The following is a 22,330-nucleotide window of genomic DNA, read 5'->3' as shown; positions in this document are numbered from 1 at the left end:
TCCTATATGAATTTAAATACGTATATATTCCAGCAAAAACGAACGATTATATGGAATGAAGTATAACTTGAGTTTACGGATTGGACAAACTGGTGTGTTATAAGCCTTTCATAGATAACATAGAAATAAGTCATTTAGGTCATTTACTTATCTTCATATTGCTCACCCTAATCCAAGACTAGTGCAGGTTACGTTGGCCGCTTCCTTTCTAAAACCAAGAGCACAAAAGATTCCAGTATCTCCAACAACAGTTCCCGCGTATCGTGACGAACCAGTGATTAAGAAAACTCCTAAATTTGTAAAAGAAATATGAAGCAAGCAAGTTCAAGTGGTACTTTGTATCAAATGATACTTGCATATTATAATTAGATAATCGTGAAAACCTTCAGTGCACTTCATTTCTATCCAGTGATGTTTCTATTCAAACTGTGACATATCAATTAAATTTCACCTAATAATGCACAATAAAATGTATAAAACAGAAATTCCTAGGTTACCCGCACAGTCTGTTCCGTTGCGGTTCAAGCCATATTCACATATTTTTCACGCAAACCAGGTTGCCCTCGTCGACACAATCGTTTGTCTCCATACAGAATGACCCAGAATATCCTAACCAATAGTAAAAACGAATTAGCAATAAATTAATGAGATGAATTATTAAAGATGATTGAGTGTTTTATGTGGCATAAATGTGACGTGTTCATGTATTGTCTAAAAGGCTTTGTGTAAGCCTTCTTTAAATGACCCCACCGTTGTCTGTGCAGTTTTAAAAGTTTTATTATAGACATGAACAAATGATCATATACTAGTGTGTTGGTTTACTTTATCAAATTATGGTACAATTATTATAACAAAGTGAATGCTTTAGAATTAGAAGAAGAGTAATGCCATATATAATAGCCTATTAATATGATTATACATGATGCTTTATAGTTTGGATATTACAAAAGTGACCATGTATTTAGTAGGCTCTGAGTTGTTTATTATTTCTAATTAGTACATACATTCTTTTAGCTTTGCATAAACATGTAAAATTGGAGATGTATTGGTGAGACAATGAGATTATCCGCTCTAAATTTGTCAACTCTAAATGGCCTAAGCCAATAAACAAATACACAGAAAATTGACAACTGCTGTGAGACCAGTGCAATAAACAAGGGATGCATATCAGAGAATAAGCATGCCAAAAATACTTAAACTGGGCCTTTAAGCAGTGAACTCCTTAGTCGTGAAGAGTATAACCCTGCCGACATATATAAATTATTAGCTCTTTTGACAAACAAGTAAACACATTAATGCAATGACTTATTTAGTCCCATTAAATTCAGTTGTTTTTTAAGCTACAATTTTGCATTTAATTGAAATAATTAAGAATAGTGTTTGTTTAAATGAAGACATATGATCATGATCACGTTATCACGTGATTTACATTCGCAGTGATCACTGTACTGCAAAGCGAACCAACAGTTATGTCGCTGGTGCAAACAAATAAATTTATCGTATTCTGTTGTGTAGACGTCGCATTATTTTGGTATTATAGCTAATGTGGCAAACTGCCAAGAACATAGCGTTTCGCATGGTTACGGCGTTGTATTGCGTATCACTAATTTGCGTTAGGGTGGGTAAGCGGTATTGTTAGGACGCTTGGGCGAAAACCGTTTACGCTACACAAGAAACAGCGGAAAACGTTAAAGGACTTAAAGGTTTTGCCTGAAGAAAAAAAAATGACTTGTTTGCTTTGGCGTAGGAATATATGCGGTGGGTGGGTGGGTTGACTGAGTGAGTGAGTGAGTGAGTGAGTGAGTGAGTGAGTGAGTGAGTGAGTGAGTGAGTGAGTGAGTGAGTGAGTGAGTGAGTGAGTGAGTGAGTGAGTGAGTGAGTGAGTGAGTGAGTGAGTGAGTGAGTGAGTGAGTGAGTGAGTGAGTGAGTGAGTGAGTGAGTGAGTGAGTGAGTGAGTGAGTGAGTGAGTGAGTGAGTGAGTGAGTGAGTGAGTGAGTGAATTGTGTTTGCCTGTTTAAAAATCGGAAGCAGTCCTCACCGGTTTTTTACGTCAGCAGTCCATATAGTATGACGTCAGCGGTCCTTTTTATATTTTGGGCGATGTCCGGACCAGCCAAAAATGATATGGACCACTGACGTCATAATTTTATTTTTTATTCAAGTAAAGTGATTTACGGACCGATCAACTTAAAATACACAAAGAACCGAAGCATTTATTTAAGTGATAATATTATAAAACATTTGATTCATGACCGCATCAATATTAGCTTATTTTAAAATGTGTACCTGCAGTCCCGGATTGAATAACTTTTTGAATATTTCGAACTGTGTTAAATACTATTTTAAATTAACTAAAATTATGTATTATTTGATTAAAGAACACTTATGTCATATCCCGTTTCCAGAAATTTTGATTTAAACAAAAACCAACAGTTTGATGATCAGAATGTAACGTGATTTTTTTTATACTAATAATATTTATTTCATCTCTTTGTGATAGCCTTGAAAATAAATACTAGTAATTTGTTTTTGACGTCACCTAAAAGACATTTGCTAATCTGTCAAAAAATGAAAAATGTACAAAGAATAATTTTATGACATTTATGAACTGTTTGAATCTTAGACACATATAAACATACATTGTATTTATTTACATTCGCAAATATATTTCAAACGTTGATAACTTTCGAAATATGTTTCAGTTTGAGTCCATTCTATTGATATTGATGTTGAAAATATTTTCCTTCATATTTATCTTATTGTTCAATGTTTAATAATTACCAATGACATAAGACCATTAAGCTAAATGTAATAACAAAAAAGTAAACATTTTAAATTTTGAGCAAACACTTTTAATCCATGGCAGTTCAATGTAAATCTTTTATTTAATAGGTTGCCGTCATATTTAAAAGTAAGAATTGCTGAGGCTAGCCAGAATTTGTGTTTTATTACGTGTTGATTTTTATTTAATGTAAACGAATATTAATTGGAATTAACGTGTGTTTTTCAACTAAATCATATTCACCACTCACTGAAAATCGATATAAATCTTTAAACAGTGTTGAATTAAAATCATTCGTCAAGAAAGCATTGGCCATTCATTCGTTTGGTGTTTTAATATTTGGCTATTACTCTGTCCAAAACCAGGCATGAGTATTTAAACATTAATGATAACTCTTGATGGTGAAGAACTATAGATATATTATATAAGTGTCAGGTACTCACTGTTGAGTCATTATTTGTGTACTGTTTCTGTAAAAGTTGTAACTTTTCAACGTGCAGATCACAAAACGTTCAATAAATTGATAAATGAAAAAAATAAAAACTTAGAGATACGGGTAAATACTATGATTAGTCTAAGATAGAAAACATATATTTACATCATATACAGTCAAACCCCGTTGGCTCGAACTCCCAGGGACCGGCAAAATAATTCGAGCGTCGGAAAATTCGAGCCAAGCGGGAGCGTTAACCTTCAGTATAAAGAAATCGGTCCTATAAATCAATTTCATTCCAACAAGGAATTCGAGCCAAGCTAGTTCGAGCCAACGGGTTTCGACTGTATCACTAGTAAAAAAAAACAGTATGTTTTTAATGTTTCTTAAATTTTGAACACCAAACATATTAATTGAGCCTCAGGACTGTCCAAGGCAGATTTCTTTATTGATATGGGACCGTGCACCCCGTGGGAAAGTGCCAAAATATATACTCCTGTATAGTAGCGGTGGTGACCGGTGGCCATTCATTTGGGTAATTAGCTAGCACAACTGCGAGTCGCCGTTCTATTTCAAATCACGTTTAAACTTTGAATTAGATTAACAACTCAAGTCCATTTAAGATGTTTAAAAGTTGGTCCTTTATTAATTCCTCATTTAAGTTAAATAGTTAACAATGATAAATCCAAAGACTTATTCAACAAGAAACATCCAATAGTACATGTGATATATTAAGTTATGAAAGTAGGTGAATTTATTATACAGTCACAATAAAAGTAGTTCAAAGATATTTCCTTAGTAAAAGAAGAAGTACAAAGTTCCTGGTAATTTTCTCTCTATATCTCTCTCTGTCTCTCTGTATATATATATATATATATATATATATATATATATATATATATATATATATATATATATATATATATATATATATATATATATATATATATATATATATATATATATATATATATATATATATACAGATTTATGTACTAACTTGAAGAGTAGAAGTTACCAATAAAAATTAGGTGATAAAAAGATAATGAAGATTTTAGGAAATGTCACTCAAAAAAGTTAATGTCAAAAAGTAAAATTTACAATTAGATTAAATCCGAGATAATTGAGAAGTGTCAAATTCTCAAAGTAAAGTTTCTGGTTATGATCTGAGATAATTAACTGATAATAATTAAGAAGAGGAAGAAGTCAAAATCTTATCATTAATGTCAAAACACGCAATTGTAATTAGAATGACTGACAAAAGTCTTTGTTGGAAATTATGAAAGTATAGATAATCTGTGTATTGAATGCTACTTCTCTTCATTGACCGACATTGGTTCTCCTGGAGATTAACTTTTAATTTACACCATTGACCTGTGTTTAGCTTTCGGTGATTTGCTCTTGGTCATAAACTGTTTTAATTTTCTCTAGAGACTATTTATTTCCAATTAAGAAATCTGTGAAATCCTGAAAAAATTGGGGTTTGAATGATCAGGTATTACTGCAATGTTAGATATTATCTTTTGGTTAGACTTGAAGAGATGCCACAGGGCATGCTCTAAAAGCTGGCCGTGCCTGGCCTGGCCCGACCTGACCTGCTGACTCAGCATTTTGGGTCGGGCCAGGCCGGGCCAGGCCAGGCCAGTCCATATGTGATCACATTGAGAGTATTAACACTAAATATACAGGAAAACAATGATAAACCTTTATTTAGGAATAAAGCTGCATGTTAATGTTATGATTTTTTTCTGAGTTTTATTTAGATAAAACATTAGTTTAATTGACTGCATGGGAATGCACTGTATTTAAAACACTTAGCGGATTAAAAGAAATAAGTGCATAGATCTTGGTTTACAAATCAAATCTTATAATACATGTGTTCAAATTCAAGTTTTCCATACATATATATATATATATAATAATTTATTTTTCACATACATAAACAAATTATACATTTTATTTGTGATGATTTTTTTGTTTGTTATTATTTAAGGTGTATACATTCCATCTTACAGTTCATATATAGCTGAACAACCATGTTTTTCAAAACTACATGCATAGTTTAATTGAAAAAAAAAAATGTATAAGAAAATTAATTAAATATGCATTCAAATAAACTACATTGTTTATCTAGATGAATCTCAAAAAAGATATTATATTGAACATGTAGATTAATTTTCAAATAAAGGTCTATCATTGTGTTTGCGTATATTCAGGGCTTGAACTCTCATTATGTATAACATTCCAGGCCAGGTTTTAGAACATGCCCTGTGTGCATTCCCAGATGTTTCTTGTACTGCCCAATTTCAGTATGTTCGCATTGAGTTTGTCATGAAGTAATTGTATGTATAATCAAAGCACTGATAGTGCTGAACGGTTTGAACGATGATTCCCTTTATGTGATAATAAGATAAAAAAAACAACAACATATGACTGATAACATGGCACTCGCTCGCTCACTCCCACTCATCCAACTTTTCGACACACTGGCCCATCCACTCACTCACTCACAACTCAAAACCCACTCAAAACCCACCCCACCCACCATACTTATTCGGTGTATTCCATGAGCTGTAGAATAAAACGGGCATCATAGCAAAAGGTTATATGTGGATGGGAACGCGATTTTGATCATTGTGGCGCTAACGTGAATAACGAGAAAAAGCGAGAATCAAATCGCGCACTCTTTTCCCCTTGATTTTTCATGGTATTTTCGAGCTTAAAACTTAGTTATTTGTTGTCAACATAAAAAAAACACGTCAATTTCAGCAATAAACCCTCTGCAACACTATTTATTGACGTTTAGTTGATCATAACCTTTTAACGTGTGTTTAATTTACCGAAAGAGTTGGTCAGCTGTTCGGCTTTTGGACTTTGGTAACTACGTTTGTATGACGGTAAGGTGCAAACATTTCTGGTCGATGATGTGAGGCGTTTTTGAAATAAAAACAGTATTATTTTATTTTTTTGAAACGAAAGAACATTGATCAGAATATGCTTGATCATGAAATGGTTGTTTATAACCGATATTTGTTACATTCTGACAAATAACGTAGTAACCGAGACACCGTTTCCCAGTTTATCACGAGGAACATCCGGTGTTAAACTTCAACGTTTCTTGGTTTAAATTGTGGAATTGCAAGTGGTAAGTACAAATAAAATGTTATTTAATCATTAATGATTATTTTTAATCAGTATAACACAATCTACAAGCTTGATAAGTAATTTGACAGTACTTTCACATGGCAATCAAAGTAATTGTCAAAATCCGGAAGTGAATTCTGCGAATTGTTTTGTTGTTAGCAACCGATAATGACCGCCAAGGTTAAATGTTAAACGTTGTCACAGGCCTCGACGGTACCTTATGAAAAAGAATATATTCAAAATGATGATCCAGATTTTGCAAATGAACAACTTTAACTTGACAATCTTTATTATAAATGAATTTGTGCAGTCTTCTCAAAGTCAAAATATAAAAGATTCAGATGAAAGGTCAATTTTATGTTTGATAAATAATGATTGTGAAATGAACAAGAGTCTGATAGTGGACATGATGTTTCTGAGACTAATTTCAACGATGATTTATTACTTTGTAAACTAATTATGATGGTACTCTGAGAACTGAAGATGTCAAGGAGATTCAAAATGTTAACAAACTGCAGTGTGCATACTACTATCATTTGAATGTTACTGAATAACGGTTCGGATCACCTGTTTTCATAAAGTAAAATACTATTTGATTTTTTATTTGCTATCATTATTGTCTTTGAAGGTGCTGAACCATGTAGCCAAGATGTGCACTACCACTACTCATGGGATTTTGCCCAGCAAGTCCACTATCCACATCATGCCAACAAGTTGGGCCGATATATTTCGCCACCCCACAGAAATGTCATGTGTTTCGCATGTGTGCCTTAGGTTCAGCTATGTTTTTATGGTAAGATGTCACTCTGAATTAAACATGGAGTAACAGAATAAGACAGATCTTATACAATAATGATGTACCTGTAAAAATTGTCTTTCCAAGTCAGAATTAATTTTTTTAGGTTAGATTTTTTATGTTGTCAGTTTTGTATTCCTGTTCAAAAACTTTTACCTTGGCTATACTTAGAAATCCTTTTAAAAGATTCAACGTAAACAAGTTAAACACTCTTGATCTTAGCTTGGGTTTTAAAAATGAATTTTAATTAGAAATAAAGATCTGTAAAAGTAATACAGCTATCTGTTAGTGTCATTTTGGGTTGTCTACATTATCTTCTTGCTGACTATTTCAGTACAATTTTATTATTATTTTTGAAATCAATTAAAGGGGCTATACACCATATGATGAAATAGCGGGAAAAAAAGAAGAAAATTGTCGAAAACTGACATAAACTTGGTATCAATGAGTACAATGCATTGAAACTAACTACATGTAACTGAAGTACCACATAGTTTACAATTATATATTTGCAGTTTTTTCGTATTGTACCATTAAAAAAGATTACTAGGTATGTATACCTAGTAGAATTCATTTGTATGCGTGATTGGCTTGTCGATGTTATCACCTGATGTTACCAAGTTAGGTATATAGCTTAGATATTCCAAAGGTTTAGAGTAAGCCTTCGTAGCACAGTAGATACAACATTGGACTGCAATTTTGGTGAATCCGGATCGAACATTTACATTTTGGTATTTTTTTTACAATTATGATATCAAAGAGTAAAACATTTTATTAAATAATTGTCTTGAGATTTGTTACAGAAAAAAAAACTGTTTTTGGTGCCAATCTGGTGTATAGTCCCTTTAACAATAGTTAACATTTATTTGTACAGGAAAGTAGACATTTTATCTGGTGGACGAGGCCGAATTGCCGGGGAAAGGAAGTGACAGTGTCGTGAGCCTGGCCCACCACTACTTTCAGCACTATGGTGTCGGTGAAAAACATGCTGAGGTATTTAATGCTTCACCCATTAAAATTATCTATAGAATTTTAATGGATTAAAGGTTCTAACAGCTTATGCAAACTTTATCCTTATTGCTGAGAAGAGATTATGAGAATCAATAGTGAATATAAAAGATGATGAAACTTAACATATTTTACACCATGAAACACATTCTTACTCAGATTTTTTTTTCCATTTCACATTCGATGATTGATAACGATTGGATATTTGGATTCAACCATGGCTTATGAAACGTGTCCATCAATATAACATTGCTTTCTTCATGTACTGCATATAGCTTAAAAAAGAAAAAAAAATGTATTAAATTTTCCAGGTTTATTTCGATAATGCTGTCGGCCAAAACAAGAACAATGCTGTGCTTTGGTATGCCATGTGACCTGTAATGACAGGTAAGTTTTCTTATCTGTTAATAATTGTTTGTCTGATTTTTTAGGACAAATGCACTGTCTTTTGAAATCAATCACATCATTGATATCTGCGATTGGTGCTTTAATTTTAACGGATGCAGAACTGGATGAAGTTAAAGTGTAGTTGGCAGTAATTTGATATGAGGAATATGTTAACTAAATAAACATATGTTAACACTCCATTATTGTAAGATTTATATGTCTTGAAAACTTTATTATACCCTAGTTAAAATCATTTGCTTAGTTATATTTTTTGTGAATATAGATAAGTTTTATTTACACTAAACAGATCTTCCAACAATTTTCAGGATTGCATGAGAGTGTAACACTAAACACTATGTTGGCTGGGCACACCAAATTTGCTCCTGACTGTCACTTCGGCAACTGGAAGGTCCAGTGGCGATGTTGTAATGCCGAGAATCTTCAAGAAATTGCCCACACTGTTTTCACCTCTTCAAAGTCCGGCCACAACATCCCACACTTGGTTTATGACCCTCAACAGCCAATCACAGTTCACAGTTGGATATCATTCCTAGATACATATTTCAAAACTCTAAAGAATATTACCAAATACCACCATTTCTATGTATCAAAACATAAACCAGGAGTTTAGTATGCAAAGAGTTTGTAGATTCCTCAGAAATTGAAGTTATTCTTTTGAGGATGAGTCAAGAATGTGGTTTTTTGGCTGAAATAAAGCACGCAACGTGCCTAGATGCTGAACGTCAATTGTACCTTCAATATTCTTTTGGTCCATTCTTTAGATCTGAGTCATCAAGATCTGCAGTATGCCCTAAACAAACTCTGTGTAAAGTCGAAGTTTACTCATTTGTTGGTGAAATGTCGATTGTAGATCAAATGTTTGTGGCAAATATGAAAGAAATGAGTAAAAAATGGCATTATCACATGTAACCATAGCAACAGGCTGTTGTTTTATGTAGTTCTTTTATGTCATTTTGTACATATAATGAGCAATGTGTACTCTTTGTGTCTATGAATTAGTTTATGTATTTCGGCATGGACACTGCATTTAAAATAAGAACATTTTTAGTGGACATTGTTTTCAAACTGGCTTACCAATGTGTAACAGAATGATCCATATCTTTTGATTTCTTTGTACAAAAATGACTAGAAACTTTAGTTTTTATACCTAAGATACTTGGTATCATTTACATGCCAATAAATTAAAACGCATTGTATATTGAGAACACATTATTTGTGGCAGACTTTGAAAATGATTGGAAATAGCATTTTCATTAGTAACCATAGCAACCGATTTTTGCTTTGACCTTTGTGGCCAATTTCTATGTCATTATAGACATTAGTAATGTGTACTTGCTATTTTAATGTTGAAGTTTATGTAACACTAGTAAAGATAAGTGATATATTTAAACAGGTATCTTGACATATATATAATATTTAAAATAAGAACAGTTTTGTTCACATTGTTTTTTATCCCTGTGTTTCATAATGTTTCATATGTTTTATAACTTTTGTGAAATTTAACGTGAAACTTTAGAGTTAATTTCTGTAAATACTTAGTATCATAAAGATGTCAATAACTTATAAATAAAAAAAAATTATGCGGACTTTCAAAAATGATTGGTAATAGCATTTTCATAAGTAACCATAGCAACTGAATTTTGCTTTGACCTTTGTTGTAAGTTTCTTTATCATTATGGACATTAGCAATGTATACTTGTTATTTTCCTTTTGTAGTGAATGTGATACTAGTAAAGATAGTTTTATATTTTAATATTTTGACTTGTGTACTTCATTCAAAATAAGAACAGATTTAGCGAACATTTCGTTCAAATTGTGTTAAAGCTCTCTGTTACGAAATGTTCCATATCCAGTGTTGTTTTTTTAATATTTGACTGACTAGTTCAGATTTTATTTCTGCAATTGCTTGGTATCATAAAAATGTCAATAACTTAAAACACAACTTTATGAAAAACATTATTTTTTGAGAAACAATCTATGTAAATTATATGTACGTGTTACAATACGTAATGTATTAATTGTTAGTAAACGGACAATCAATGTCCAGTTGTTATTTCTTGACCGACTAAGTATTAACAATAATCACATTCCGCCGTCCTGAAGTTAAATAATGAACAAGAAGTTAATTCAAGCTCGTTTATTGGCATTCAAACGATATTACACGTATCATGTTAAGTATGTTTAACATTAAATTAAGTGATAACCGATGTATGAATGTTATGAAATGATGTGTTTGCGTATCACTTATATCTTTGCTGCACGAGTTTGTCTGGTTAGTGTTTGGCTAGTTAGATTTTCCTTGTTTAAGTGTTCGTTTGATTATTCAAAACACAAATAAGGACGTCAAACTAGTGACAATGCATATCATATCCGTGTGTTATAGAACACAAACTTCTTTCTGTTTACTGTCCTTTTATTTCGATCATTGGATCGGAAAAACTGAGCCATAATCAGTAGAATGATCGCCAGGACTTCCATGGAGGCCGAAAGTAGAAAGGGAATCGTATAAGATCCTGAATTGTCTCGGATCCAGCCTGAAAACCAATTTGATTACATTTATGATAGCAGATATTCAAATATTCTTGTAATATCCAGCCATTGGCAGCAATGTTCAATTTTGATGCTTGGTAATATTGGTTTCAATTGAATGTCTAGTGCTTACTGATTTCTAGTATAAAAATACAATGACCGAAATATATTACTGATTTATAGTATTAAAAATGACCGAAAGAATATTATAAAACTATGGCTATTTGCATTTGTTGTTCTTTGTTTCAACTGAACTGAAGTGAATGAACGGGTTGGCAATATTTTAGGCCAAAATAGCGACATAATGATGTGTATAGCACAACTGTAACAATAGTTAAATAGACATCGTTTTAGCCTTTCTAATGCTATTAAAAAAATATGGAATTACCAGACACAGAACTTTATTTTACATAGAATACCTTAACAAGAAACTAATCCGACTGGAAACACATAGTATTTTAATTATTATCAGATGTTCACATAATATAATGTTAACCAAAATGTAAAAGACACACACTGTTAAGTATTGCTTTTTTCATTTTGCGTTTACGTAGAATTAAAAGGGGAGCAATTTCACAGTCGGTCTTATTGCTTATCAGAAACCCCTCTCTGGTCTATAATAGCACATACCTCCTAATGGTCCCAAAAAGGCGTTTGTTATCCCCGAGAGACTTAAACATAGTCCCATTGCATTTGATTGTCGCTCAATACCAACCAGTTTCAAAGTAACCACACCAAAAGTAGACACAAACATTCCAATTGCTGTTCCCGCTATTATACACGACAGGAAATGTGTATAAGTACTATTAAGTACTGTTAATCCCAGCTGCGATAATATAATCATTATACATGCAATTATTGGAACTGTCAACACAGTTATATGTTTAATTTGTGTCAAAGAGCCTGGAAGAAAACGTCCAAGAATGCCTGCCAGGTTCAATAAAAGTAGACCTAGAGTAGAACTGGTCTCAGATAGCCCCGAGTCCTGAAGTGCGTCGACCACATACACCAAAAACACTGTGTTACATGAGTATGCTGCTGCAAGTCCAAATGCACAACACATAAACGCTTTGTCTGTAACAAGTTTCTTCATTGTTGTGAAAAGCGTATATTCTTCGCATTTGCCTGTATTATTTTCGCTTTTTACAGAAGTAAATGTTACTTTTTTTAATTCAATAGCAATAACGTCGCCTTTGTTCGTTCGTATATTATCAAGTTCACCGCTACTGACCTTATAAGCCTTATTTTCTACACCAGTTAAATCTTTCAAATTAGCTGACGGCCTCGATTTTGTTGTTATAGGTGGCTTCCATAACAATGTCAATGGTATTATATTCAGGAAAATCCCACCAGTGATGAGATATGTTTCCCGTAGCCCAAAGTTGTCCCTGAAACAAGGATTTGTGTGTTCCAAAGTTTTCAAACAGATTTTGACATTAGTTATCATATTATTTATCGTTCAGAGAAGGGTAAGAATTATATCATTTGCATTCCCTTTTGACGTATAATGCGACAGCCATAAAAATACAGTCATTTTGTTACAAATAAGGGCTGAACCTACCACAAATTGCAACAGACTATCTGGCATGTGTTTATAACTCAATATGTCATCTATAACCAATAAAAAATCCCACGGAATCCAAGTGGATGAAAGTATTTCAAAAAGTGTTTCTTAACCCTACTTCGGTACCACTCTTTGCTACATTATAATTGGATATTTAGCGACTTTCTAACAATATATCTATAGCTAAAAAACATAGCTGCTGAGGAAGATGGTTTAACTAGGTGACCATTGACTTCAGATAAGACCTATAGATGACTTCCACTTACAAAAGCCTGACTTATATACTTCCGTAGTGGATGCACTGATGTTCAACACAAATAATAATACATAACGATAAGGAGTCGTAATCCAAAAACAATATATTAAAGAAACATCACTATTATACTCAATAATATGGCAGCATAAATTGTTAAAATGTCAGACATTGCCTGGTTGCTAAGTCACTGTTTTCATGATCGTCAAATTCACCGGAATCACATTCAGCCTCTTGAAATAAATTAGCACACTCTGATCCCTTGCAGAAGCGACATACAGCAGAACACGCAATTTTATGGGTTTTTTTGTATGTGCCCCTCAGACTGCTGCAATCTTTCCTTGCAGCTGCATCTGATGACCTGCAGGAGTTACTTTGGAGCTGGTGGTAAGTCAGTTCGGACAGGAAAAGTACCCTATTACTCTCTTTCCGTTCCCAGTTTTGTGGTAGAAGATCATCAACGGTTCCCTTCCTCTGCTATACCTGTTATGTTACACGGAGACTGTGATAGTATGTTCCTGAGGTACGTGTTAGGCTCTGTTGCTGTTAATGAGAAATTGTAGCAGCCACCTCCCCATTAAAACGGTTTTCCGTATAAAGTTGAGTCACCCGGCTTCCCATTGTACAAACGCACCAAAGCATTATCTCCTACTGCCATAACATCTGCTTTTAATGCTGACGGTGTGCCAAACACTGTTACTTCCTCACGAAAGTAATAACTGGTTATGACTTTATTGAGTGCGGCTTCTTTACCAATACCATACAGGCGGGAAGTCGTGTCACACTCAAGGATCGCATGCATGAAGAGTATGTGAGTGCACGCACTGCGACAGAGATACTGCTTGAGAACTGTAAAGTTCCATACATCTGAATTATTCGTGCTCTTCTTTAGCTAAGGTTGGAAGAAAATGTCACGTGAATGAGGTTGGTATGCTAGATGAGGAGTATGAGCAGATCTGTATCATCACCAGTGAGCACAGTGTTTGTTGAGGTGGCAGACTCTACTCTTTACAGCTATATGAGAAGATCAGCATCACCTTGGGCATAAAACGTTCGACAGGTTTTATTCTTCAGGCAGCCAACTGAGCATGTGATGAACTGTTGCTTGTTCGTGTTGTTTCCGAGGAACTTATCTTTCTTCATTGCAATAGGCCAGTCCTCATCAAAAGTCAGTAGTTTCTGTGGCCATCGAAGCAGCAGTGAAGTATCAAACAGTGCTGGTTGGTGACTGCATAGCTCATACTTGAACACTAATGCCAGATCTTGTGATGCTTTTGCAGTAACTGTGAGTCGCTGGAAAAGAGGTCGGGGATCCACCTGTATTGCTTCGCCGAAAATCTTCACTGAGAATTGAGTGCTTAAGGTGGTTGCTTTATCCTTCATCCTGATTGTGCAGTGGTTGTCCAACCATCCTGGCCAAGATGGTGTTCTCGATAGTTTCCGCTTTGTCAACATTCACAGTAATTTGTGCATGGACCCCAGTCTAGACACTACTTAGCATGCTTGGATCTTGGCAGAAGGGGTTTCTTTTAAGGTGATGGTTCAGAACTAAGTGTGTGTCCTTCATGTCACGTGCTTGTCATGCATTTGTCATGTTCTTGTTATTCTCACCAGTGTTGAAGTTTACTCCTGTTAGTTCTTGTCTGGCATCGTTGACTTCAAAACAAGCTGGCAATGCAAAGAGACATGTAAGACGCTGCTGCTCTGTTATCCCTCTTGTGATGCCACAACAGGTCTTGATACTCCTCATAAGCACCAGCTCAATGATAAGATTTACTGTCAGCCAAAGGTGATCACTTCCTCTGACAACATGGTTTCCCGATTCAAAACTCTGGTAGACATTTGAATGTTCCACCTGAAGCTTGCACATTTGCTGCACATAGATCCGAGTAGATTACGTATAAAACACATGCTTATTCAAAATATATGATAACAAAAATGCCATTGGAACATTCCAAGTTTATTTTCCGAATTTTTAGTTGAGTTGCCAGGTACTGGCATCATCCAAAATGACAATTTTGTGATTGCTGCAATAAAAAATATAAACTTGTATAAAGAAGACAATTTAACTTTTCTTTCATAATATCCAAAAATGATAGGTCATTAAGATCACAAAGTAAAAAGGTTTGAATGAAAATCTAGTAAAATCATGAAGTATGTATCATAAAGAACCAAACAAGTATCATTTGCATATTTAAAACACAAATGAACCAACTGTTTAATTGAATGTATAAGAAAAATAATCCGAAAAGTATGGATATCCAAATATACGGATACAAAAGTACAATATGTCGTAAAGACTTATCTATCTTTTAAACATAATGCATTGACAAGAAGCTAGAAACATATTGAAACAACATTTAATAGTATAAAATACAGAAGCTATGAACTTAGAGTGGTGCCTATTCAAAATGCAATGCAAGTCATTTTAGTATCGTGCTAATATATTTTTAATAAATCAGACAAGTGTTACAGAAGGAGCTGACTGGAAAAATAAAACCGGGACATGCACTGTACTGCATCCAAAATCATATCATATCAGTGTCTTGTAGATTGTGGATAGTGCTGGACCATTTATGCAGATATGCAAAAATCCCACTTTTCAACATGGGTGGCAAGGGGGGAAAATGCAATCACCGATTTTCGTATTTTTTAATACTTTCCATTACTAGGATTCCTTAAGACTTTTGTTATACATGACATATTTATGTAAATAAACCAGTTGAAAGAAATTCTATTGTAATTTGTGTGAGGTCATGTCATATAATGCTTGTACTATAATCCTGTTATTGTTCCTTTAATTAATTACAGGTGTATAGGTAAAATGATTTTGCATATTCCAATCAAGCCAATAAAACATACTATGAATACGTAAACACTTACGTCATATAATTAAAGACGTAAGGGAAAATGACTCCACCAAGGCCTGATCCAACATTGACAATAGATACGAGAAATATTCCCTGTTTGCCATGGAAATGACGACCGGTAGCGGCGGCAGTTGATATGAAAATACCACTGACTGGAATACCTATACCAATTAAGCAGAGGAAATGCAATTACACATATTTTTAAGGTATTTAACCGACCATTCATATGTAAATGTTATGCCTAGTAACCAGACACTTTTGGGTCTCTTTAAACCATTCTATGTGCAAACATAACTTAAACATCTAAAACGATCACTTGGCAATAGCTGAATGTGTTATTTACATGTTTTCTTTTAAAATATTTTAGCAATACTTTTTAATATTAATCGTATCAAGGTTTGGACACCACAAGGAATAATTCTACTTTTTATGGATGATGAACCTATGAAATAGATATCGTATTTGTGTTAAATACTGAATAGCGCTTTACCAATGCCGTCCTTGACATATATACGGAACACGGATGAACAAATATTGAAAGAAGCTTATTACCCGATTTTTCCCTTTCTCCAGTACTTACTTCCAAATAATCCAATTGATATCACTAGAAATGTTATTGACGTAGCAAAAAAGCTGATGCCAAAACTTATAGATATGATACAGGAAAGACACAGCGCAACGTTTCGTACACCAAACTTTTGAAGCAGAGCTCCGTGGAAGACGCCTGGAACATAAAAGACGTAAGCTTTACTGTTTTTTCTCAAGATTTCTGAGTTCTGATTATCAAGAGAGCCAATGAGGTTATCGTGTTATTTAACAATGACGAATAATGAGAGGCTGTTGCAGGATGCTTGTTTGGCTGTTATTACGTTATTACTGTGCCTTTAAACGCAACCCCAAGGCCACTGGATGTGACGTTATAATTGTCATTGTTTATTAATTAACAAGCTAAATATGTGACAATAATGTCCCCATGGAGAAAATTACTCCCGGCGATATTAAGTTCGCCAGAAACGCAGATATAAACACAAGCCATCTGAAGAAAACATGCAAATAACAATGACACAATGACAAAAAAGGTTGATTTTGGGCTTCATGAGGCTTAAATGTTCAGTTTGAATGTATTTATATTTCTATGGTGAACACCCTGAAACTGGTTTATCCCCATATATGTATGTATTGAAGCGCTATATCTGTTGTATGGTATCTGCAAGGCATTGTTACTTGTGTTGTCTTGCAGCTCAGTGTATCTTGGTTGCGGTATTAGCTAGGCTATGATCCTTGTGTTGTCTTGAATCAGTGTATCTTGGTTTCGGTGTTAGCTAGGCTCTGATCCTTGTGTTGTCTTGCAGCTCAGTGTATCTTGGTTGCGGTGTAAGCTAGGTTCTGATCCTTGTGTTGTCTTGCAGCTCAGTGTATCTTGGTTGCGGTGTTAGCTAGGCTCTGATCCTTGTGTTGTATTGGAGCTCAGTGTATCTTGGTTGCGGTATTAGCTAGGCTCTGATCCTTGTGTTGTATTGCAGCTCAGTGTATCTTGGTTGCGGTATTAGCTAGGCTCTGATCCTTGTGTTGTATTGCAGCTCAGCGTATCTTGGTTGCGGTATTAGCTAAGCTTTGATCCTTGTATTGCATTGCTGTGCTCTCTCTCTCTCTCTCTCTCTCTCTCTCTCTCTCTCTCTCTCTCTCTCTCTCTCTCTCTCTCTCTCTCTCTCTCTCTCTCTCTCTCTCTCTCTCTCTCTCTCTCTCTCTCTCTCTCTCTCTCTCTCTCTCTCTCTCTCTCTCTCTCTCTCTCTCTCTCTCTCTCTCTCTCTCTCTCTCTTGTTTGGTGTCTGATAGACCTTGATCCCTGTGTTGAATTGAGGTGCTGTATCTCTTGTTTTGTGTTTGATTAACCTTGATCAGTGTGTTTTATTGCAGTGCTGTGTCGCTTGTTTTGAATTTGCTTGAGGTATTGATGCTTGAGTTTATTGTTGCGCTGTTTCTCTTTTTGGCATTTGTAATTGACTCTGTTTGTGGAGTTATTTTTCTTTTGTGTTTGTTCGTCCAATAGTTTTTTGACCTTATCTTATCCTCTATCCTTAACAGGGTATAATTCAATTTTTGAACACTGGGCCCACATTGTGTTTTTTTTCTAAACTGTTGCAACTTTAATAATGGCCAAAGGTCAATTTGTGCAATTAATAAGCAAGGTGCAACACGAATGGAATTTGGTAACACCAAAATTAATGTATTCTCTATGTATTTACCATACTAAGAACATGAAGAAAAATCATTAGTTTGTTTTAGCGACCTATCCTTTTTTCCTTCCACAAATTCTTTAAAAATGCTTCGAAATAAAGCCATGCTAGTAGTAAAGCAAGCAGATACTTCGTTAAAACCCTGCGACTTCCACAAGACTAAAGTACGTGTAAAAAATAAATGCTTCTTTGGTGGTGGAATTCACTTATACTTTTAAGGGTGCATTATGTTGTAATTGTTCACGACCAGCGTTTTAATATTAATTTTAAGTGAATCCATGTTTTATGTATCATTGCAAAAAGAATGCTTAGTTATGCCACTGACAACTTCCAAAAGGCTGTATGCATACTTGTTTTTTATCTGGGTGGTTCATTTAACTTATACTTATGAGAGACAATACTGTAGTAACTGTTCATGACCATCCTTCTTAGTATTAATTTTATTGAAAGTAAATGAGTGCACCTACGCTGGCTACTGTTTTAAGTGAAATGGAAAATTTACCCTTTCCCCGCTTGCTAGCTCCATTTCTTTCCTTATGTAAATCCGTCGGACGAAAAGATTAAAATGGTCTGGCCTTTTATACAATCAAACTTTTCGTGACCAGAAGTTATTATAAATATTTATATCTAATTAAAAATATTTCTCCCCTGGTTTGATTTTAACGATTCTATAACTAGATAAAGCAGATATCCGTTTGAATTAATTGGCTTGGCTTATATCTTGGACGAAGATTAAATAGTCGTTTCGTATTCAGAACTGACGCGTTCGACCTTGAAACATGCACTACATACAGGTATTTGTTTTATTGTAGACTGGTTAAAACAAGTATTCCTGACTTGTAAAATTTTTTTTTTCAGACAGCTTAGTCAACGTATTTTTTAATTATTGTCTGATTATTTAATTAATGAAACAAGAATGATTGATTATTTTAAATGTCTATCAAAAAAAAAATAAACGCTAATATATTGCAGTTGTATACATAATCAAAGGTTAGAACATCAACATAAGTAATTAAATGACTTCATAATTTTGTAATATGATCAGGACGTCATTTCCTATTTACATAGAGAAATTGGCGCACATAACCTCATACTTGTCCAAACAGTTATATGTATTATTAAGGTTAAAATTATAAGGAGCTAGCATCAACTTGAAAATAATGAAGAACAAAGTAAAACTAACATATAAACGGATAAATTAATTTCAAGTCATTTTTCAAAATTAGTATTTAAAGACATGTTTCAAAAATTGACCTCCAAACTTATAAATTTTAACGTCGTCAAACACCACAAAATAATATACAAAACAGCGTTACAACATTTTACTCCAATAATACACTAACCTGTTACCTTTCAGCCAACATCATTGTTCACCCTTGTTAAAATATATATACAACTGATGCAAAAGTAAATCCAAATCTGTTTGTGACACAATTTAAACAGCTTGCAATTTGAATGAATTTTTGACCATCGTTGATTATGACTTTGCATAATAATAAATCATTTTCAGACATTAGTGTACTTCGATACCAGTGATGTATACATTTTAAGCAGACCTTACCGATGCATACTGACCTGTATTAATGATGTATTCTGAAATTTAAAATGTTCATTAGTTAAGTAATGTTGCAGCATTTTACTGCAATAATACACTAAACTTTTACCTTTCTGCAAACACCATTGTTCAGTCTCAGTAAATATATGTATACCACTAGTACACAAGTAAATCCCAAACAGATTATGACACTATATACTCTGCATGCAATTGTGCACCTTATTGACCATTGGTGATATCATTGGGCACTGAAAAACGTGAGCTTTTTAATAGGATGGCAACATATAAGTGGACCATTACCTGATTTCGGATCCTTGGGGATCATATTATGTTCAACCACTTAATGTTCTTGTTACCAGCATATGTAATTATTTTTAGGAATACCGATGTTATCGGTTCAAACCAGCAGATGATGGATGGGAAAATGGCGATGTTATCGTTTAAAACCAGAAGTTGTATAATTAAAAAGGGTAGTTTATAGAAATAGGTCATTTTAACGTTCTTATCTAGGCGGTGTTATGTTGTAAAGGAATATTTCAGGAGTAGGAAATGTGATCGGTTCTCACCAGTATAGTTGTTTGCGGTGAAGTGCTTAAAGGGACAAGTCAAAAGATGATACACTTGCAAGAGAAGAGAAGCTGTCAAAAACTGACATAAAACTAATATCGCTATGTATAACGCGACTTTTACATGCTAGATGGGCACACTATAAGCTAGGAAACCCTTAAGCGCTAATTTTAAAAATGTAAACTTAGCTGAGTCTGCGACGAAATATGATTTTAACAGTTGTAAAGTAATGTAGTGTAATGTTTAAAAAAAATAGTGAGAGAAGGGCAGTGATATTGCCTCGAAAAGTTTGTGCTATTAACAAATGAGATTTTTTAATGACTTTATAGAGCAAAACTCTCCAATTAACAAATATATAAAAACCACAAATATTGTATAACAAAGACATGGTTTTATCATTATGTTTTCAATATTGATTACTAGATAAACTGAACATATACGATTATCATAAGAGATTACATCTAAATTGATTATTTAGTTGACAGTTCGGCATTTTATCAACGACCATATTGGATTATAGAGATACACGAATTACGATATTTTGATTACAACACCATAAAATGATCAAAAACAAGTTTAATTCAAAATATGAATTGCATTAGAATTAAACAAACAAATCCAACAAAAATGATAAAGAAAGTTGAAGTATTTTTACAATATGCATTATTTAGGTCCCTTTGTGTAGTATATATGTTATAATAAGCAAATGGCAATCTTTTCTGCTCTTAAGAAATACCTCAACATTAACCGATCGCTTTATTAGCCCTTTCTTTTTGATTCTATTTGAATAATTTAATCATATCAGGTGACCTTTTTTAAAACATAAACCATTCTTCTCAGTCTCATTGAACACGTAGCGATTACTTTTAAACACTCGTGAACGTTCAAGCCTGTGACTTGAGGAATAAGTGTTACATGATCTTATAATGTTTCGTGATTAAACCACATGTATGCACTTTCAAAAATGTTAATGTTTTGAATAGATCTTGACGTATTAAAATGCAATAAATGTGACTATACACGTATTGAATACAAATAAATAGTTTTCAGAAATATTTTTGGACACATCTAAACATGGGTATTTAGACACCTAGTGTGTCAATGTCAACAGGCAAATCATTTGTCTTGCTTATGTTTAAAAGATACTTGATAATTTCAAGGTAATTCATGCCTCGGCTCACCCGATTCTTCCTCCTTGCCGGATAAATATCTTCCATCCACGGCACTAACATTGTATTCTCTATAAATTGAAGAAAGCAAGTTCGCCAGTTTTATTCAGCATTTTTTTATTGCTCTATATATGAGCATATGAAATGAAGTTATTCAATATTTAAACACCCAGGAATATTATCAAACAGAAGATATACATGGCAACTTCTAAATGTTGATGATACAAGGGCAACAACTAAATAAAAATAATTAGATTTTGTTAGTTTAATGTTTGTTTGGATTCACCTAACATCATCCACTTATACTAGTTTGTACATGTTTTTTATTGGATTGCACGTGACTTACTTGACAAGCTAACAGGGATTAAATATGGCTCCGCAGATCTGTCGTTAGACAAAATATATACATGTTTTGCATTATCAGTTCTTAAGAGATTAGGTTACATTCAACATCAAGGCTCTATAGATGAGCATTTGACATGAACTAAACAACCAGACAGCAATATATAAGCATAATACAGACGTTATATTAAAACGCACAGAATCATTAGTATATATAAAAAATAAGATACTTATTAATAATCAAAACTAGTCAACAATATCATTTTGGAATAAAGCGATGTTTCATCTCTTTTGTGTCTATATTTCAATGAAACTATATAAACATAGAAGCGCACAGGACGTACTATTGTTTCTGCACAGATATCCATTACATATAGGCTTAGCATGTGTCCGCTTTGATAGTAAAGGTATGCTTAACTGTTGAATATAAGTTGTGTTTTTCCATGCCTGGGTATGCGCAAATGAATCTTATTTTCCATATTAATTGTTAAAGCAAGTCAAATACATGCATTTCTGTTAAAAATCTAATTTCACATGTTTAATGAGTTAACAACCGTATCCGGGTTCAACCAGAAAACTTTCCAAGAATATAGCCATCCGCTTGAACTTTTGGAACGAGTTCCAAGTAGCCGTCGTCATCAAGCTTGTCATCTGCATCCGATGTGATTTTCCC

At 33.8% G+C, this 22,330-nt stretch overlaps 1 long non-coding RNA gene across 1 annotated transcript; it reads left to right on the top strand.

The window, feature by feature from the left end:
- Positions 1-6,283: 6,283 nt before the first annotated feature.
- Positions 6,284-9,578, top strand: LOC128223748 (uncharacterized). The gene is made up of 5 exons (XR_008259342.1): positions 6,284-6,360; positions 6,988-7,152; positions 8,030-8,148; positions 8,475-8,550; positions 8,877-9,578. It is a non-coding gene; the product is annotated as an uncharacterized LOC128223748 (long non-coding RNA).
- The last annotated feature ends 12,752 nt before the right edge of the window (positions 9,579-22,330 follow it).

The sequence above is a fragment of the Mya arenaria genome, chromosome 17 (assembly GCF_026914265.1).
Source record: "Mya arenaria isolate MELC-2E11 chromosome 17, ASM2691426v1".
NCBI classification, from domain to species: Eukaryota; Metazoa; Mollusca; class Bivalvia; order Myida; family Myidae; genus Mya; species Mya arenaria.
This window is presented reverse-complemented; position numbering and strand designations above follow the sequence as displayed.